The sequence below is a fragment of the Nicotiana attenuata genome, unplaced genomic scaffold (genome assembly GCF_001879085.1).
Source record: "Nicotiana attenuata strain UT unplaced genomic scaffold, NIATTr2, whole genome shotgun sequence".
NCBI classification, from domain to species: domain Eukaryota; kingdom Viridiplantae; phylum Streptophyta; class Magnoliopsida; order Solanales; family Solanaceae; genus Nicotiana; species Nicotiana attenuata.
Genome location: NW_017670791.1, coordinates 309289 through 330670, shown reverse-complemented (window position 1 = coordinate 330670; position 21382 = coordinate 309289). Strand labels below are relative to the sequence as shown.

At 39.7% G+C, this 21382-nt stretch overlaps 1 pseudogene; it reads right to left on the bottom strand.

The window, feature by feature from the left end:
• Nucleotides 1-19022: 19022 nt before the first annotated feature.
• On the bottom strand, nucleotides 19023-21376 carry LOC109243370 (annotated as a pseudogene).
• Between the last annotated feature and the right edge of the window lie 6 nt (nucleotides 21377-21382).

Sequence of the window (21382 nt, the reverse complement as noted above, 5' to 3'; positions counted from 1 at the left end):
CAAGTCTCGGCTAAGGTTGTTCCCGGGAAAGCTCAAGTCAAAATGGAGCGGGCCATTTGAAGTAGTGTGTGTGACCCCGTTTGGTGCTCTTGATTTAAAGAACAAAAGTGGAGAAGTTTTTAAAGTGAATGGGCATAGAGTCAAGCATTATTTGGGAAAGTTTGATGATATCCATGTGGTGGCTCTTGTGCATTTCAAATGATTGGATGGTAACATGCGTCGTGCCGCGACGTTAAATCAGGCGCTTCTTGGGAGGCAACCCATGTGTTTTTCATTCTTGTTTTTATTTGATTTTCATTGTAGTGTAGGATTGATTTTTGCGCTAACTGGTTGTGAGATGTTACAGGATTGAATTGATGCAGTGCAGGACATAATTGAACAAATGCACAGGTCTTTGAAGTTTCCAGTGCGGCCGCACTACCATTTTGTGCGGACCGCACTGGTGAAGGTAAAATGTAGCCTCTCTGAAGTTTGCCAGTGCGGCCGCACAACATTTTGTGCGGTCCGCACTGGACCTCTGCGGCCGCAGTCCATTTTGTGCGGACCGCAGAGTGTTGCCTTCTCAAACTTACACAAAACAAGGCAGTGCGGAACACGGTCCATTTTGTGCGATTCGCACTGGTAGGTGAGAATGGGCCCCAGGGGCTTTTCTATAAATAGTCTCTGAGGGCCTCCTTTTACCCTTTTCGCAACTTTGATTCTCAGAAGCTCATAAACATTGTTCATCACCCTCACTTGCTCGTAATTAATTGTTGGAACTTATTTGCTTCACTTCATCTCATTATCTGGTACTATAATCTTTCTTTTACCTGTTTAATTTCGTTGATTTTCATTTTGCTTAGCTTTTAGTTCTTCTCCCTCCCGTATTTTCATAATTGTTAGGCTAGGTTAGTTTAAATTTTGATTCATGTGGACTTTGCTAGTTTAAGGAACTGGGAAATGACATAAAACACTAATTAGGAGGAAAAATTGAGCCTAAAAGCAAAAATCATGAACCCTAATTTAGTGCCTCAACTGGGCACCCAGTGCGGACCGCAGTCGATTCTGTGCGGTCCGCGGTGCCCTTGTGCAGTCCGCACTACCATTTTGTGCGGACCACACTGATGAATTCTGAGAAGCTGAACTTTGGGCAGTGCGGCCGCACTACATTTTGTGCGGTCCGCACTGCGAAGATACAGAGGATGGGTTTCTGAACCCCACACCTGTGCGGATCGCGGTTGGTTTTGTGCGGTCCGCACTGGCCCCTATGCGGTCCGTACTGGGCTGTTTTCTGCAACATGTCTGCAACAATTTCATTCTGTTCTGCAACACTGTTTTATCTGAGACTACTGATACTAACAAGTTATTTGAAGTGTAATTGCAGACAATTGTGAGACAACGAGGTAAACAATCAGGCAGAGGAGAATCTTCCTGGGGAGGGAAACAGAAAATGATAAAACTCACTCCCCATGTCCGGGAAAGCATTAAAAAGACAAGGAAACTGATAAAAGCTGCTGATAGGGCTGCTTCCCAGTCCTCAAGGAATGAGTATGAGCCATCCCGGGAGATTTCCTCCGACTCAGTACCAACACACATCCCTGACTGGCCGGAGAGGTTTAGACTACGAGACACTCCTCCACCATCACCCACTGCCCAAGAACCAACAAATGTTATTTCTGAGTCGTCTGAGGGCTCAGCATCAGGCAGTGGGGAATACTCCACCTCTCCCATAGCTTCAGTATCTGGAGAGGGTGCAATAGGTGCTGAGGAGGAAGTAGAGGGAGATGAAGAGGTAGCAGAAGGAGGAGAACCAAGGGTTGGGGTTGATGATAGAACTAGGAAGCTGGAGGTTTGGTGTGATAGGTTTGTCAGTGAGGTGGCGTACCACAAATTTTGGGAGTGGTGGCCGGTGAGAAAGCTGATTCCGGAGAGGAGCTTCATTGATAGAGACCTATTACCCCATAACCCCAACGTGCAGAGATAGTTTAGGACTAGAGTGGGCTGAGAGCATTTTCTAGAAGAGTGTGTGGATGCCAACGAACACATGGTCAAAGAGTTTTACTGCAATGTAGCCCACATAAAAAAAGGTTCCAAAGTCACCAAAGTTCGAAATCTGAAAGTGTTATTTGACGGGAAGTACCTCAACAAATATCTTGGCTTCAATGAGGAGGACGAGACCTTATACATGGCAAAGATGGCAATGGGTGAAGAGGTTCATCCATGGTTGGCACAATACCTGGCAATCCCAGGTACCACCCCAGACTGGTTGATTGCTGGAGTCCATATTCTGAGATGGAGTCTGAACTTTGAGGCACGGGGGTGGGAGACTTTTGTTTGTAGTCGGTTGGACCCTACCACTCATGACAACTCCCTACCTCTCCACCGAGCTGTGTTGGTTGCGTCTATCATGGTAGGGTACCCCATCAACGTGGGGAATGTGATGTCCAGAATTATTTCTATAGCGGGTGCGGAGCATGACCGGAACTATCCTTTCCCCAGCACCCTGACTATGTACTTCCGGGACTTGAAAGTGGACAAGAAGCCTTTCGATGTCAAAGTCAAAGCGAAGGCCCCTTTCTCGTGGTACAGCATGCAGGGGGATGATAACCCCAAGAGCAAGAGCTTCAAGGGTACAGCTACTACTACAATTGGCCAGTCTGAAGAGCTAGTTGTGGTAGTGGCTCCTGCTGAGCCTACCTCCACTTCCACAGACATCCCTCCCGATCCTTCCACATCCACAGCCACTCCTGTCGGTCCATCCACATCAGCAGGCCCGGAGATTCCATCTTCTCGAGCCCATCCTATTACTGCTCACCGACTGAGCCTGGCGCTTCTTAGCATAAATAACTGGATGCAGACTGACTCATCCAAGTTGTCCTCACTCACCACTGTGTAGAGGCTCAGTCGGCACCTCCAGCTCCGCAGGTTCCACAGTCGATAGTGGATGCGCTCAAGGAGATACTTGACAACCAGAAGAAGATCCTCGACACTCAGGCAGCGCTCTCAAGGCAGTTGATTCACATAGCAAGGCTCTCAAGGAGCTTGCTCGGGAGCACAAGAAGCTGAGGAAAACACGGGTATCCAAAGAGTCCGTGAATGAGTTGAGAGCAGATGTAGACAGACTGAAGGCAGATAACCTACCTTTAGATTTATTGCTCCAGGACCCAGCCCCAGCAGTTCATCTGGAGCCGGAGCAGTCTCAGAGGCCTCCCAAGAGGAGGATGATGATTCCTAGAACTGATGATGCTATCATCCAGTTGGCGGACCCACCGGAGACTTCCTCCAGTCAGCCACAGGATGTACCAGTTCCAGAGCCTGTACAGGTCCAGGCCCAGATCCCAGTAGCAGAGCAGCAGGCCACAGGGGACCAGTCTGAGGTTCCCGAGCACACAGAGGACCCATGGACCACACATGACACTATGCAGACAGACGGGCCTTAGGGAGTCTTCTATATCTTTTCCCTCTTATCTTTTGATGCTTTATTTAGACTAGTTGGCATTGGGGACAATGCCAGCTTTCATTTGAGGTGGTAGGCCCTACTATTCATTTGGATGATTGTATATATATTTGATACATTTTTATGCTTTCTTTATCTTTATCTTTGGTCTGTATATAATTTTGATATTTCGTTACATTTATCGTATTTTTATTTCACTTTGGGTCTGTATATAAAGTTATATCACATTGTATATATTCATCCCATCCATTGTATATTCAAATCCCCTCTTGTACATATTCACTCTATTTTCCGCAAAATTTTTCGTTTTTAGCTTCTTATTTTTGATTCGTAGCTTTTCGTTTTTGAAGTTTGCAATAATCCTTTCTTTTTCTTAATTCCACGGTTCTTTCCAAAGGTGGAGTGTTGTTTGAATCGGGTGGCTCTTCCCAATGATGGATGGCGTGACAACCTTCTTAAGGGTTTGAGTCCGTTTTTCTTTTTGTTTTTAATAGTAGTTGTTAAGGGTGCGTCAAGCAAAGCTTCACTTGGGCCTAGCACATTTGCCTTTGATCTTATGGTCAAAAACAAATTTTGTGTTTAGAATGGTGAAAGTCGTGACCTTGAGACTCTTGTGTTGACCGATAATCATCAAGTGGTTTATCGGGACCATTGTGTGCTCAGATCGTATCTAAGGTCGTCGTGGGCCCCCGACTCTAGGTCTTTTGCAATCCCTTAGCTTGTGTGGTGAGTAATTGAATGGCAAGTCCAAGTCTCGAGCCATTGGTCTAGAACTTGCCCTGAATGTTTGTTGAGGCGAAATCATAAGTGAATTTTGACTTGAGACATGATTATAGGCTCTCCTTGATCCAAAGGATAGTTTGAAAAAAAAATTCCATAGCCTACCAATGACAATATCCCTCGTTAACCCTTTTGAGACTTAGACCTTTTTCCTTCAATAACCATGATACAAGCCTATACCCATTTTAAAAGATACCCTCTCTTGGCACCCGATCTTTCCTTTAGCACATGGCAAAAGTATAAGCTTGGGGGAGAGATGAGGATTGCAACAAAGTGGTAAAAAGGCACAAAAATGAAGAAAAGGAAAGGCAATGAAAAAGAAAGAAAAGCAAAAAGACAAAAAGAAAGTTCAATGTGAAAAAGAATAAAAGGGGATTCAAAGAAAAGCAAAGAATGAAAGGTGTGGAAAGTTAAAAAAGGAGAAAAGGTTTGAAATGCATAAGAAAGAGTGACAGTGTGTCTCTCTAACCCCTTAGAAAGAAGTGAAATGACTCAAAGAGTTAAGTGAATGGTTGCCAAATGAATCAAAAGAAGTGCTTAAGGGAAGATGGAACCTACTTAGACTAAAACATTTCCTACCCTGAACCGAAAGCCTTCACAAAGTCTCCACAAAAGCCCTATATGATCTTGAGTTGAATAAAGCTTACATTAGTGGATACTCACATAACGGGAAAGCATATGGTACCTAGAGCCGGACTTGTGGCTTTTTCTTGAGAGAGATGAGTGAATTCCCATTATCCTTGTTCTGAGTGCCACTATCTTAAAGGTGAGGATTGCTTAAGGAGAGTTGAGGATGTGTGAGTTTGGGTTCCACGATGACCAAAGTAATTGAAAGAGTTCTTTGATGCGTCGAGTCAACTCTTGATGCTATTGTGTCGCACTTGATCCATGGTTTTTCAAAGAGTAAATGTTGTTAATGATTAATCTGTATTGAGGGCAATTATTAGTCCCAATTGAGGCTAGTTGAGGTCACATTAGGACAGCTAAAATTTTTCTTAGACATTCTCTTAAGCGGTGGGTCTTATTTTGTTTGCTTGAGGACAAGCAAAAGCTTAAGTTTGGGGGAGTTGATAACTAGGGATTTTGACGCATTCTATACTCCTTCTTGCTAATGCTTTGATCAAATATTCATACAAAATAGTCCCAAAAGGCTCACAAGTTGTGCTTGATTGCAGGTTTGATCAATAAAGTGACAAAATGTCAAGATCGGCTCAAAAGGAGTGAAACATGCACAAGTGCCAAAGAAAAGTCAAGTTCAGCCAAAACAGGCCCAATGCGGCCGCACACCACTTTGTGCGGTCCGCACTGGGAGGTTCAAAGAGCTGTATTTCAAGCGTTAAGGCAGTGCGGCCGCACTAGGTTTTGTGCGGTCCGCACTGAAGGCAATGCGGCCGCACTACCATTTTGTGCGGTCCGCAGAGCCAAGATTTAGAGAAGCTGCAAAATGAGTGTTCAAGCCAATGCGGTCCGCAGTCGAGTTTGTGCGGACCGCACTAGAAGCCTCCGCGGCCGCAGTCCATTCTGTGCGGTCCGCGGAGCCCAAGTTCAAAGAGTGAATTTTTGGAAGACAAGAGCCCAGTGCGGACCGCGGTCCATTTTGTGCGGTTCGCACTAACCCCGCAGGGGCATTTTTGTCCAGATTTTTCAGCTTAATATAAATAGATTCTTTTTCCATTTTTAGGGTATCAGATATTGTAATACACCAGCTGCGCTCGTGGGTCGACTTTTCTTAGCCATTTTGGGTATTGCTACATACTTTTCATCATTGAATCTTTGTATTTAGCTTAGCAATTAATTAATATGTGTCTATCTTCGTCTATTTCTTGTTTTTCTTCTTTGAATATGAGTAGCTAGACCCGTAAGCTAGGGTTGTGGCTCAACCCTAGTGTGGGTAATTGATGGGTCTTGTATTTTAGGGCTAATTTGACTATGGGTGTTTGTTATTTGGGCCAATTTCATGGTTAATTTCTGAATTAGTGGTTGCAAACACTAGTTTGTGTTGAGTTGACTTAAGATCTTCTTGAGAAAGAGAGCCTAAGTCTCCGAAATTGGTAACAATAAATTGGGGCGTACTCAAGAGATTGATAGCCCAATTAAAGGGTTAAACCTCGAGAGAGTAATACCCGAATTGGACCCTAGTTGCTTGTGCAAATTTGCATACCCAATTGGTCTTGAGAAAGCCAATTCGGGCAAAATCACTCGAACCACCGAGAGGTGTAGAGTGGGTAAAGTCTTGCAACAGTTATAACATACTCCCCAAACATGTCAAACGTGCCTTAGTTTCAAGTACCCGTCAATTGACCACCTAGGCGGTAGTCACTACCCTAGTACCTTTTAAACCTATTTGAACAACTTGTAGCATTTTAACTCTTAGCTAAATTTACATTTTGTAGTTTGATAAAAGTAGAACTATAAAGAAAATCCCAAAAATGTTGAGAAGTGTAATTAAGAACACATACGCAATTCTACACTAGATAGATACTCGATTCCAACTTCTAGCTCTCTGAGGATTCGATCCCGACCCAAAATCGAGTAAAAACTATTGCGACCCTCTCTTGCTACTTTTTAGTAGTGCGGAGTTGGCAACGATCAGTCATTCACAACCAATCAGACAACCTCTACTGTTATGCCCGTCTTCACCATCCCACAGCCGACGGTGGTGCAGAGGAAAACTTATGAGTCTCAATTTTCTACCCAGCAAGAGCAATACCACTCTCCTGAGTACCACTTGTACTTGTTTGATCGTCCTTCCAACATTTAGAAGCCTGCCCGAAATATGGCACAGGAAAAAATGACCCAAAGAGTGAAAAGCTTAGAACAACAGTTAAAAAACATGCAAGGGTTGGCTGGTCAGAAGAGCATTGCCTTCAAGGATTTATGTATGTTCCCCGATGTCCACTTGCCACCTGGTTTCAAGACTCCCAAATTTGAAAAGTATGATGGACATGGAGACCCCATAGCCCACCTGAAAAGGTATTGCAATCAGCTAAGAGGTGCCGGAAGAAATGAAGAATTCTTGATGGCTTATTTTTGGGAAAGCCTTACGGGAGTAGCCTCTGAATGATTTATGGATCAAGACACATCTTGCGGGTATGTATGGGATGACATGGCACATGCCTTTTTCAAATAGTTCCAATATAACATCGACATCGCCCTAGACCGTAATTCCCTTTCAAACTTGAAGAAGAAACCAACTGAAAGTTTTAGGGAATATGCCATTAAATGGAGAGAGCAAGCAACTAGAGTTAAGCCACCCATGGATGACCACGAGCTAATCACTTTCTTTCTTCAGGCTCAAGAGCCAGATTATTTTCAAAACATGATGTTCGCAGTGGGTAAATCCTTCTCGGGAGCAATCAAAATGGGGGAAATGGTTGAGAATGGTCTTAAGACAGGCAGAATTATAAGTCAAGCAGTTCTCAAAGCCGCAACACAGGCTGTCCAGATTGAATCTGATAAATTAAGTGACACGAATGAGAAGGACGAAGAAATCATGATGACATCAGGGTCGAGAAGAGGTCCTAGGAGAGCATCTCGAAGGTATGACCAGCCTAGTCTGTTTTTCGATGATGCTCCTGAGCACTACTATCCACCTCATAGCCCACAATACTCTGTTGCTCCATCTCAGTATGTTGTCCAGCCATCAAAACACCCTAGAAGGCGAGCTCGAGCATCACAAAATCTCCACCAGCCTCCACAAAATTTTCATTTGCCCTATAAACCACATCCAAGAGTCTTATGCAAGCTTATTTGAGAAGTTAAAGCATTATGACATGATTGCACCCATTCATCCAAATCATGCGGACCCATGTGCAAGAAGCTTTGACCTTTCTAACAGGTGCGAATACCATTCCAATGCCCCGGGGCACAATGTTAAAAGCTGTCGAGATTTGAAAAGAGAGATAAAAAGGATGATCCAGGAAAAACTGATTGTGATCCAAGACAGTGACACCCAGAACACCATGTAGAATCCTTTACCTGCACATGATGATGCACACTTTGTGGGGATGATGCCTGGTGACATAGAGTATGAGAATCCTCTCGGGAACTTGCCGACTGAAATTGGAGAAGGCCATGGTGATTCGGATGAGCAAATTTGTGGCTAAATGTCAAGCTTAGCAATTGAAAAGTCATTCTCTCCTTACAAGGAAGAAATCTTGGTAGCTTGTTTTGATATTTTTTCTATTATCTGGGTTATTTCAGGGTTGTGATCCAGATTTTATTTGTTTTATTGAGTCAAACCCTTCTATCCCTCTATTTTGTTTGTATGAGTCATGTTTGTCTGTTTTGTTGCTATTTTCATTATCCGGGTTATTTTAGGGTTGTAACTCGGATTTTAGGTTGTTTGTTTAGTTGTCAAACCCTTCCATCCTTATTCAATAAAATATAGTTTGTCCTTTCGTATCATTGTGTGCTTAGTTTCTTCCCCGCTAGTTTTAGTGATATCACATGCATGCGGACTTTTTGGCCAGATCTTAGAAAATTGATTTAAGCTTGAATTGGATAACTGAGAACAAGACACTTTCAAGGATGAAAAGAGTTGAAATACTTTGGAATTAAGGTCGAGTAAAATTCACCGGCAAATCATTGTGAAGATCGGGCTTGAGAATATTGAATCAATTGAAGCTTGGTAGAAAGTTTGAAATTAATGGATGGAAAGTATATTTCGACAACGACACACCAAGAAGATAAACATGTTCACCAATGATGTGATCATGAAAAGATAACATGATTGGCATTCTTGAGGCTAGGAGGCCCTTTTTCTGCTATCCAAACACTTTATATCCTTCGCTATCCCTTTTAAGCCTGTGTTATTTTCTTCGAGCACCCTCTTTTGGAATCATGTATAGAATCAAGAGTCACAAAAAAACCAAAATGAAAAAAGAACTGAAAAAAAGAAGGAAAAGAAAAAGAAAAGAAGAGTCCATGCCCCAAGAGTACAAACTGGGGCAGCTTTTAGAAAGTTCAAGTGAAAAAAGAAGAGGAAAAGAATCAAAGGTCCATGCCCTTAGAAAACAGAAGTTGGGGCAACTTGTTTTGCAGATGAAAAATAGTTAGGTCAGATGTTTGAACTACGTTCGACTTGATTCCTTAAAAAAGGATACGTAGGCAGCCTTACGGTTCGGTCCAACCAAATAAGAATTCAAAAAAAAATTCCAAAAAATCCCCAATAGCTGAAACTGGGGACAAGATTTTATTTCATTTTTGAAAGAGTCAATTCCAAGAGTTGTAGGTTTATAATTCCCTTTACTCTGAGCCTATTTTGAGCCTTCATGACGTCCTTTCTTCCTACCCATATCCAAAAGCCTTCCAAATAAAGACCTCCTGATCAACCTTCAAGAATACCAAGAGATGCATGCGATGAGCAACAGTTGTCACGCGACATAGACCACTGTTAGGTTGCTCACATAAGAAAGCAAAAGAAAAAGAAGAATAAAAGAAAATGAGAAAGTCTTACTAGTGAAAACCTTTACGGGCACTGTAAGGAGACGATAAGCAGAGATGAATAAATGAGAGAGACTTGTTGGTGAAAACCCCCTCGGAGCACCACTAGTCAAAAGTGAGTCGTGAAGCTGACGCGAAGAATTGGCATAAACAAGCCCGACTTCAGTGGTCATAAGAATGGTAAAAGGGAAGATTGGATTAGTTGATAGATCAGGTCGTTGAGTCCAAAATGCATGTCATGGTCATTAAGGCTAGTTATTGAAAGAAAAAAGAAAAAAAAACTCTTCCTTCTGTCCTTCCGACATGGGCATTTCTTGTTAAATACTTGTTTCTTGCATCATTGTGACCTTCACTCCGAGTTAGTCCTTGTCAAAACAAGAAAGAAAGGATTTCAAATCTGCTACCAGCTTTTCAGTTGCATAAAGTAAATTTGGCCAGCACACTCAGTTGTTACTTTCAACATGCCTTGAGGATTCATGCAAAGGCTTCCCCCAAAAAGACTCTTGTCAGCCTACTTGGCGCAAGCAAAGATAACTTGTGATTCTTTCTGACAGACAAATTGCTCAAAAAGCAGGAAGTCATTCAAGATATCAGAAAAGGTCACCTGAGCAAAGATCTCCAGTCGGGATAAGGCTGATTTAGCCACAAATACAAATGGTACTGGGTGTGCAACAATTAGGGTTGATGCAGAGCAAAAGTCTCTTGAAACCGACTCAAGCTGATTGAGCAGAAACGAACCTGCCCAAGACTCAAGGCCACAAACCGACCACCATTTTCAAAACTGACAAATTTTTCTTTGTGTGAAACAGGAACAAAGCAATGTAAGGAAAGTGGTAAAAGAAGAAAAAAAAGAAGAGAAGAGCCCACAAAGGGAAGTTTCTCAAATCTTTGCCTTTATTTGTCTTGCTATTGTGCATAAAATCTTTCCATTGATCTTCACATTTTTTTCTCTTAGGATAAAAAGTCCTAGTCTGATGGATTTTCCTCCCAATAAAAATCTCAGTCTGATGAATCTTTCTCCTAAGATATAAGACCTAGTCTGATGAACTTTCTCCTAGGATAGAAATCTTAGTCTGATGAATCTTTCTCCTAAGATACCAAAAAAAAGACCTAGTCTGATGAACGTTCTCCTAGAATTGAAATCTTAGTCCGATGAATCTTTCTCCTAATATAGAAGACCTAGTCTGATGAATTTTCTCCTAGGATAGAAATCTTAGTCTGATGAATCCTTCTCCTATGATAACAAAAAAGGGGACCTAGTCTGATAATTTTCTCCTACGATCAAAATCTTAGTCTGATGAATTTTTCTCCTAAGATAGAAGACTTAGTCTGATGAATTTTCTCCTATGATAAAAATCTTAGTCTGATGAATCTTTCTCCTAAGATAACAAAAAAAGGGACCTGGTCTGATGAATTTTCTCCTAGGATCAAAATCTTAGTTTGATGAATTTTTCTCCTGAGATATAAAACCTAGTCTGATGAACTTTCTCCTAGGATAGAAATCTTAGTCTGATGAATCTTTCTCCTAAGATAACAAAAAGAAGTGACCTAGTCTGATGAACTTTCTCCTAGGATCAAAATCTTAGTCTGATGAATTTTTCTCCTAAAATAGAAGACCTAGTTTGATGAACTTTCTCCTAGGATCAAAATCTTAGTCTGATGAATTTTTCTCCTAAAATAGAAGACCTAGTTTGATGAACTTTCTCCTAGGATCAAAATCTTAGGAGAGTCTTCTTTCTCCTAAGATTAAAACCTAGCCTGATGAATTTCTCCTAGGATAATAATTTCTTAAAAAAAAAAAGAGGATGTCTCGATTAAAAAAAAAGGCGTTGGGGCAATTTGTTTAAAAGAATGATTTTCTCAAAAAAATGAAAAAATGATGATTTTTTCAAAAAAAAAGGAAAAAAAATCCTTCTTGGTTCATTTTAGCATAGGTACACAAGTCAGTAGTCTCACTTTCAAACATAGGGTCTCCACTCCCTAGTTGATTTTATTTTAGACATATGGTCTCCACTCCCTAGTCTGCTTTTCCAACATAGGGTCTCCACTCCCTAGTCGCTTTTCCAACATAGGGACTCCACACCCTAGTTGAAGTTATTTTAGACATAGGGTCTCCACTCCCTAGTTGAAGTTATTTTAGACATAGGGTCTCCACTCCCTAGTCACTTTTCCAACATAGGGTCTCCACTCCCTAGTTGATTTTATTTTAGACATAGGGTCTCCACTCCCTAGTCACTTTTCCAACATAGGGTCTCCACTCCCTAGTCACTTTTCCAACATAGGGTCTCCACTCCCTAGTTGATTTTAGTTTAGATATAGGATCTCTACTCCCTAGTCTCTTTCCAACATAGGGTCTCCACTCCCTAGTTGATTTCATTATAAACACAGGGTCTCCACTCCCTAGTTTCTTTTTCAAATGATACACAATCCTGATTTTATTGCTTTCAATAAAGAAGTAGTATAGATTTTGTTACAAATAACTCACGAAATTTTCCTAGTGAAAATTGGGGCAGAAAAATTTCGTTCATTTGTTTGCTTTAGTGCCTGAACAGGTTTTTCACCGTGAGGCACAAGGTTTGAGATGACCAAAAGAAGAAGTCTCGGCCCAAATAAAAGAAAGAAAGAACGAGGAAACAAGTTGAGAAAAGATGTGGACTGCTCAAGACATGATTGGAGTCACAAGCTTTGCTTGTCCCGCCTTGATCCGAGAAGTTGAAAAAGGAAAGAACCAGCACCTGCAGCTAACAAGCATCAAGATTCAGATCATAGTCCGCATGAAGAACCAATCGAGACTCAAGATCAAGCTTCAGAAGACTCATAGATGGGAATCTTGTAACTCGTAGCTGATAGGCTTAGTTAGTCTTTCTAATTTTGATTTTAATGTAATAACGGGACCGCGGACCGGAACCTCGACGGCACCTCAATCGGCTCTCCACCTCGGTATACTCCATCACTCTTCCTAATTCTGAACTACACGTGGCCTGATTCCTTTATAGCCAAGGATATGTAGGCAGCTCAGATACTAGGGCTCGGTCACATTCTCTTAGTTTTTGGTCTGTTTTCTAAATAAGGGTCGGGTCAAAAAGCTTGTCTCGTCGTTCTTTGTCTGAAAATTCTTCGCGTTTCCAGTCAAAGAGGGGCAGCTGTAGACATGTAATTTTTGACCATTCCCAAGATTTTACACATTTTAGCGTAAATATTTAATTTAGGTTAATATTGCTATTTTAAATAGTTTTGACTCTTTTACTTTATCACAAAAAATAAAAATTACAAAAAAAAAAATATCTTTAGGTTAAAGTCAATTAGTATATTTATATTTATAGTAAATAACATTTGAAAATACAAAATATTAGTTTCACTTTTAGTATTTTATTTTATATTAGTTTATTTTTAATTTAGAGTGATTTTTACATTTTATAGATACATTGTACTATTTGGTCTTCCTAGCTTAGATTCAAACCCAAAAGACATGGTCCAACCCAATTCCCTAAATCCAAGCCCAATTACCCTTATCCCATAGATCCAAGCCCAATACCCATAAAATCCTAACAATTTAAAAGGACTCTTCTTCTTCACAACCTAGAGATATACCCAGCTAAGACCAAAAAAGAGAATTCCTACAATTCTAAGCATCAGCAGCTAAGAAAAAAACGCAAACAAAAGGCGATCCACTATAAAAATTCACACCTCTCTAATCTTTCTTTTCCAAGGATACACAATCCTGATCTTATTGCTTTTCAATAAAGAAGTAGTTTAGATTTTGTTACAATAACTCACAAAATTTTCCTAGTGAAAACTGGGGCAGAAAAATTTTGTTTGTTTGTTTGCTTTGGTGCCTGAACAGGTTTTCACCCTAAGGCACAAGGTTTGAGATGACCAAAAGAAGAAGTCTCAGCCCTAATAAAGGAAACGAAGAACAAGAAAAGAAGTTGAACTCAAAGTGCGGAAGCGGAGAAAAGGTGCGGGCTGCTCAAGATATGATTGAAGTCACAAGCTTTCCAAGCCCCGCCTTGATCCGAAAAGTTGAAGAAGAATGAATCAGCAGTTGCAGTCAACGAGCATCAAGATTCAAGATCGGAGTCTGCGGGAATAGCTAGCCAAGACTCAAGATCAAGCTTTAGAAGGTTTATAGATAGGAATCTTGTAACTCGTAGTTGATAGGCTTAGCTACTTTAGCTTTTCATTTTTTATTTTGGTGTAATAAGGAGCTCAGCAAGCAGAAATAGCAGCAACAGCAGTGAAATCACAGTTTTCCGATAGTCCCAGCTACCAAAACTTCCAGAACTACACTGACCTGATTCCTTTATAGCCAAGGATATGTAGGCAACCTCTGAAGCAAGGTTTAGTCAGACTTTTTCTTTCAAAAGTTGCTTCTCATGGAGTTTCAAATGGGCAAAAATCCCTCATAATTGCTCATTTTATCTTTGCCCGAAAACCCTTCGTGTTTCCGAGCAAAGAGGGGCAGCTGTGAGCATGTGATTTTTGCCCTATACGAAATACTCCTATAAAATCCCAAGAAAATAGATTTTTTATTAAATTATTTTCCATTTTAGGAATTTTGGTAGAATTTTGTTAATTGTTTGCATTTTTGTGCACGTTTAATTTTTATTTATATCATGAAAATACAAAAATACCATGCATTGCATTTAGGCTTTATTTTTACATTTTTAGGATTGATTAGTAATTATTTATTTTATAAAAAAAAATGAAAATCACAAAAAATAGCTCATTCCACATTTTTACTTTTTAGGTTAATTATTTTCTTCTCTTAATTTAGGATTAAGTAACTTTTATAACTATTTTATAATTTAGATAATTTAGGATTTTAATTTTTGTATTTATAATTAAAGAAAAAAAAGAGAAAAGAAAAGGAATAAACAAAAAGAGGTATTTGAAAAGGAGTTTTTAATTTCAGAATTGGGCCAGCTATACCCAAACCAGCCCAAAAATTACCCAAATTCGCCCCAAAAAACCCAGGCCCAAATGCCTACCCGTTCCAGCCTCCCCTCCCCCACTAACCAAACGACACCGTTTTCATGGCTTCAATCCCAGCCGTTGATCTCCCATGATCTAATGGTTGGGAACCAGCTATTCAATTAATATAAAAGTGCCAGAACAAGACCCCCTACCCCATTACCCCCCTCATTCAGTCTCTCATCTCTCAACCTCCGAACCCTAACCGCCCTAAAATACCTCACCAGCTCCGCCTTCCTCCTCCGTGGTCTGCCGGCCGAAAATCGCCTCACGGCGGCGGACCACCACCAATCCTCCCCAAATTTACACCACAGAACCCCCATAACCTCCTCATTCCAAATCTCCAATCCATTTCTTCCGAATCACCACCGAAAATATCGTATCTTAGATCAAAATTCAGGGCCAAAAACCCTAAGTGCTCCAAATCGCTTCAAATTTATACCACGCAATCCCCCCTTCCTCCTCTTCTCAAATATCCCCAGGGTTCCCCTCGAATCAGCCCAAATTTGGTCGAATCTTAAATCTTAGACTCTGAAAAAACCTTAAATTTTTCTTTCTTCTTTTCTTGGTCAGTGTTTGGTCAAATGAACCCAAAACATCCATTAGTCGACTGTTCTTGTTAAGAAAGTCGATTAATGGTAGTTCAAGTTCATTTCTGCCTTGTGGAGTTTGGCCGAGTTCATAATAGGGTTCAGTTTTAGGTAATTTCCTTCTCTATTTAGTTTTACTTTGCGTTAATTGTTTTGCTTTATGTTAATTGCTTCCTTTAGCCGCATGTTTTAGGGTTTTAATATTAGATTTTTCTTTTCTTTATTCACAACTGTTTACTTGATTATTTGTTCCTATTTAGTAAATTAATTGAAGCATGTCTGAATTTCATTATTCAATCGCATGAGTTAGATTAATTAGGTTTCACTGTTCTTTCATGTTAGGTTCAAAACTTGTTTAGGATTCTTTTAGTCTATCTTTGTAATTCTGTTTTTGTTTAATTATAGATGCATTAGTTGTTTGAAATCTAGTTCTTGTTTAGGTTTAATTAGGTGAACATTTATTGATTGATTTAGTTTTTTAGTTTTAGATGGCAGCCTCATGATTCTGTAGGCATTTTTTATTCAAATTTCTAATCCTTTCAAGGTTTGTCTTTGTTTGTCATGATTTGAAAATCAACAGAAACCTTAGGAACCTAATTGAACTAAAAGAGTTTAGGATAGAATTGAAATAGGCAGTAATTCAAAGGGTAAAAATAGATTTTCACTTAGGCTAAAAATCATAAGCTTCCTAGAAAATGTACAGTTGTCCTAGCTGTTATAAAAAAGATGTTAAAATATAGGACAACTGTACCAAGGGCTGTAAAAGGACAGTACTATTTTTACCCTAGGATAAGGAATATTCCCAAAAATATACCCTCCCTAGGCAGCCTATATATGTAGGCTCTTTCATTCTGATTAACACACAATCATTAGCATTATTCTCTGCATAAAAGTCCTGAAAAACTGAGTTTGAGCATCCTCTTTACTGCATAAAATTCCTTTTTCCTCTGAAAATTTCAGATTTCAGAAAACCTTAGAAAAAATTTCCAAAAAACTTCTCCTTTTTGTTTACAAGCTAGAAATGGTTTGAAATAGAGAGTTTTCTTGGGTTATTTAGCTGGGGATTTATGGTTTCAAGATGCTGGTCTTCGGTCTGAAATTCTAGGATTCATTTGGTTGCTGGCTGTTTGGATTTCTGTTGCTGCTCCTTTCTTCTTTGGGGTGTTCAACCAGTGTTTCTCTTATTAGTACTTGCTGATTTTTTTTGTTGTTTGTTCAAGGTACTGAACTCCACCTTTCTTCATGTAAATGTTTTATTAAAAGATATGAGATCAAATATATAAATAGTGTTTATGCAAGTAAATGTCTTTTTCATGATAGTAGTTAGCCTATAATGATATGAATGTGGTTAAGTTTTAAATATGTGAGTTTAAACTTTGAGCATGAACAACCTAGTTCCTATTTGAATGCCTTATAAGTTTTAGTTTGCAAAGTTAGCCTCATTTATGCTCATAGCCAGATCTTCTAGTCATTAAGACTGATTGTGAAGTTTTAAAGTCATGTTTCTTACCCTTATTTGAGTAGACAGCTTTCCCTTTATTTAAATCCTTTTATTTTTTCCTATTATCTGTTTGGTTGTAAGCTGATGCCTGCGGATTTGGCTACTAATTCGCCAAATCAGCAAGTTCAAAAGAGGCTAGGATTCTTCATGATATGAAAGTTGTAATAGTTTAGCTTTAAATATAGTTAGGTTATGTAATAAGTCCTGATGTAAGGTATTTTGATTTTAGAAGTTGTTTATTCTATTTTTTGGAGACTGTAATAAACCAGGCATTAGTTATGTATTTTGGTCATTTTCTTTGGAAAAAAAAGGAAGAAAACAGTAATGGTGTTGGGTTTTGGGCCTATTCAGCCGAACCCAAAGGCTGTTTAGTGGATGGCAAAGGGGGCTGAATTTCTAGCCCAAGTAAAAGACTGGCCTTAGATGGTTTGGGCCTAGTCTATAGGCCCAGACGTTAGGTCAGTCCAGAAGCCCATTTGTCATGAATCATTTTATGTTCAAATTGATTAATCCTCAATAATAGAATCATGTTTAGTCTTTAAATTGTATCCCACTTTGAACGTGTAATCAATTGTTGAATCAGAATTATGTTATATATCCTATTTTATCCGAAAGCAAGTTGATTTCTAATTATTGTAAATAGGTGAGTAATGGTAGAGGTGGATAGGCCCAGCTAGAAAATATGTAGCAACTGGGCCCGCCTATTTCAGGTCCAATACAGCTTTGTTTAAACAAGAATTCGAACCAGCAAGAGCCTGCTGGGGCTCTTTCATTTTTCTTGGGCCTAAGTCTTAGCCCAGATGTGGCTTTTTTTTTTTGCGAAGCTGAACCTTCACATTAAATCCAGTAATTAAGCCCAAGCCGAAATTCCTTCCTAAAAAAAAAAGAGTAACTTAGACCTAGCCTTTCTAATTAGGTGTAACTTTCCTCTAAAAAGGGCAATAAGTGAGGTGTGCCATGACAAACAAAACCCCTTAACTCATGGCCCTCATAAAATTATATCAAGAGTTAACCCTTGTAGAAAAGGATTGAGGCGTGCCATCAATTAAATTATCCATGGCCCTTACAAATGTTGCTATTAAAAATTGAACCTTCGTAGTTGCTTCAGGCGCGTTATTTAAATAATTTATCATAGCTACGGTACGGTTCCCGTGATGTAATTGTGATTTTTAATTACTAAAATCCGGGTGTACATTTCATGTGACCCAATTTCAATCTTCAACAATGTTAAATAAAGCGTGTTGCGAACCACGAGTGCATTCATGTAGCGTGGTTTATGACGTGTTTTAAAATAGCATTGAATCTTCCTAAAAATAATTAAAAAGCGGTTATAAAGCTAAAAATGCACAATAGGTTTAAAACATATAGTAAATCAGATAATAAGCCAATTTTAACAGTTTAAGCGACCGTGCTAGAACCAGGGAACCCGGGAATGCCTAACACCTTCTCCCGGGTTAACAGAATTCCTTACTTAGAATTTCTGGTTTCGCAGACTTTTAAATAAAGTCGAAATTTCCTCAATTTGGGATATTAAAATAAACCGGTGACTTTGGGACACCAAATAAACTATCCCAAGTGGCGACTCTGAAAAAATTAAATAAAAATAATCCTATTTCGAATAATGTCATTTCAATTGGAAAAACTCCCTCATACCCCCCTCGGGTGGTAAAAAGGAGGTGTGACAACTTGAAGTAAGTTGGTGGTGGAGGTGAGTAATATGATGGCGATTGTTTATAGGTTTTTGGTGGAGGTGGTGAATTGTAAGTTGTAGGCAACTTGTAGTACTTTGCTGACGACGGGGACTTGTAGTAGTACTTTGAAGGAGTTGGGGACTTGTAATAATACTTTGTGGGAGCAGGTGACTTGTAATAATGCTTTGAGGAAGAAGGTGACTTGTAATACTTGATTGCAACTGGTGCCTTTGTAGTAGTGTTTTAAAGCATTGGGAAAAGAGTAAAGAGTAGAATTATCAAATAAACTCAAACTAAAAATTATTGAGCTATCCGTTTTTAAGTAGTCAAATCTTTACTTTATTTACGTATCTAAAAGGTTTTTTCTTTCCTTTTATATGAAAATTACAAAAATACTAAATATTTTTTAAATACATATAAACCTTTAAAATATATCTTATTTCTAAAAAATAGGGTGCCTAAAATTGGGAGCCTAAGGCACAGCCTTACCCACTATAGTGGTAGAGCCGGCCTTGTAGATGTCCAGTAGTTAAGTCTAAAGACCTTAAAGTATTCAGTGGATAAGAAATACTGTAATATTTATGATAAACCAGAGATTCTTGATAAACTACACCAAAAAAAAGATCTTGATATAATAAAACCAAATTGATGGAGATCTCAAGGATCTTACTTATAACTCAAATATTAAATATTACTATAAATTATTAAAAGAAAAGAACACACAACAAACAAAGCCGACTATTTTGAGGAACATACATAAAATTGTGGCGGAATGAAAATGGAAATACTCGGAAGGAGGATGAAGAGGAGTTATAAGTCATGGAGATGTGCAAAATGATTGAAGAGAAGGGTTGAATATTAGTAGTAGGTTGGTGGGGGAGATGTTGACGGCGGTGGAGGTGAAGCATAGGTGACTGACTGCTCGTACTTCACAGGTGGTGGAGGTAAAGCATAGGTGGGTGTTTGCTCGTACTTCACAGGTGGTGGAGGTGAAGAATAGGTGGGTGTTTGCTTGTAGTACGTTGGTGGTGGAGGTGACGCATAGGTGGCAGATTGCTCGTACTTCACAGGCGGTGGAGGCGAAGCATAGGTGGGTGCTTGCTCGTACTTCGCAGGTGGCGGAGGTGAAGCATATGTGGGTGTTTGCTTGTAGTACGTTGGTGGTGGAGGTGAAGCGTAGGTGGCAGATTGCTCGTACTTCACAGGTGGTGGTGGTTAAGCATACGTGGGTGTTTGCTTGTAGTACGTTGGTGGTGGAGGTGAAGCATACGTGGGTGCTTGCTCATACTTCATAGGTGGTGGAGGTGAAACATAGGTGGGTGTTTGCTTGTAGTACGTTGGTGGTGGAGGTGAGTAGTATGATGGCGATTGTCCATAGGTTTTTGGTGGAGGTGGTGAATTGTAGGGTGCAGGCGACTTGTAGTACTTTGCTGGTGACGGAGACTTATAGTAGTACTTTGAAGGAGTTGGGGACTTGTAATAATGCTTTGTGGGAGCAGGTGACTTGTAATAATACTTTGAGGGAGCAGGTGACTTGTAATACTTGGTTGCAACAGGTGCCTTGTAGTAGTATTTTGAAGGACTTGAGGGAGTTGGTGACTTGTAATACTTGGTTACAACGGGTACCTTGTAGTAATATTTTGAAGGAGTTGGTGATTTATAGTAATACTTTGAGGGAGCAGGTGACTTGTAATACTTCTTTGCAACCGGTGATTTATAATAGTGTTTTGAAGGAGTTGGTGACTTATAGTAATACTTTGAAGGAACAGGTTTCTTGTAATAATACTTTGAGGGAGCAGGTGACTTGTAATACTTGGTTGCAACAGGTGCCTTGTAATAATGTTTTGAAGGAGTTGGTGACTTGTAGTAGTTCTTTGAAGGAACATGTGACTTGTAGTAATGCTTTGGAGGAGCATGTGACTTGTAATATTTTACTACAACAGGTGACTTATAGTAATGCTTTGAAGGAGCATGCGACTTGTAATATTTTGTTGGCAAGTGCGATTTGTAATATTTTATTGGTGATGGCGACTTGTAATAGTCGTGCTTCGAAGGTGCTGGAGATTTGTAGTAGTGTGATAGAGAATGTGCAACANGTTTGCTTGTAGTAAGTTGGTGGTGGAGGTGAGTAATATGATGGGGATGTTTTAGGTGGAGGTGGTGAATTGTAGGTTGTAGGCGACTTGTAGTACTTTGCTGGCGACGGGGACTTGTAGTAGTACTTTGAAGGAGTTGGGGACTTATAGTAGTACTTTGTGGGAGCAGGTGACTTGTAATAATGCTTTGAGGGAGCAGGTGACTTGTAGTAATACTTTAAAGGGGTATGTTTCTTGTAATACTTCTTTGCAACCGGTGATTTATAATAGTGTTTTGAAGGAGTTGGTGACTTATAGTAATACTTTGAAGGAACAGGTTTCTTGTAATAATACTTTGAGGGAGCAGGTGACTTGTAATACTTGGTTGCAACAGGTGCCTTGTAATAATGTTTTGAAGGAGTTGTTGACTTGTAGTAGTTCTTTGAAGGAACATGTGACTTGTAGTAATGCTTTGGAGGAGCATGTGACTTGTAATATTTTACTACAACAGGTGACTTATAGTAATGCTTTGAAGGAGCATGCGACTTGTAATATTTTGTTGGCAAGTGCGATTTGTAATATTTTATTGGTGATGGCGACTTGTAATAGTCGTGCTTCGAAGGTGCTGGAGATTTGTAGTAGTGTGATAGAGAATGTGCGACAGATTTCTCAAGTTTCTTGTAGTAAGGAGTGGGTACATCATACTTGGATGGAGATGGTGATTTGTAGTACTTCCTAGAGTTGTAAGAAGGAGAAGGAGAAGCATAGCTATAAGAGTAATCAGCAACAACAGTGCTGGCTACTAAGCAAATTGCCAAAGCAGCTGTTAGTAAGGGCCATTGGCCCAACTTCCCTAAGCTTGTCATTTTGATTTGCAACAAACTATAGCT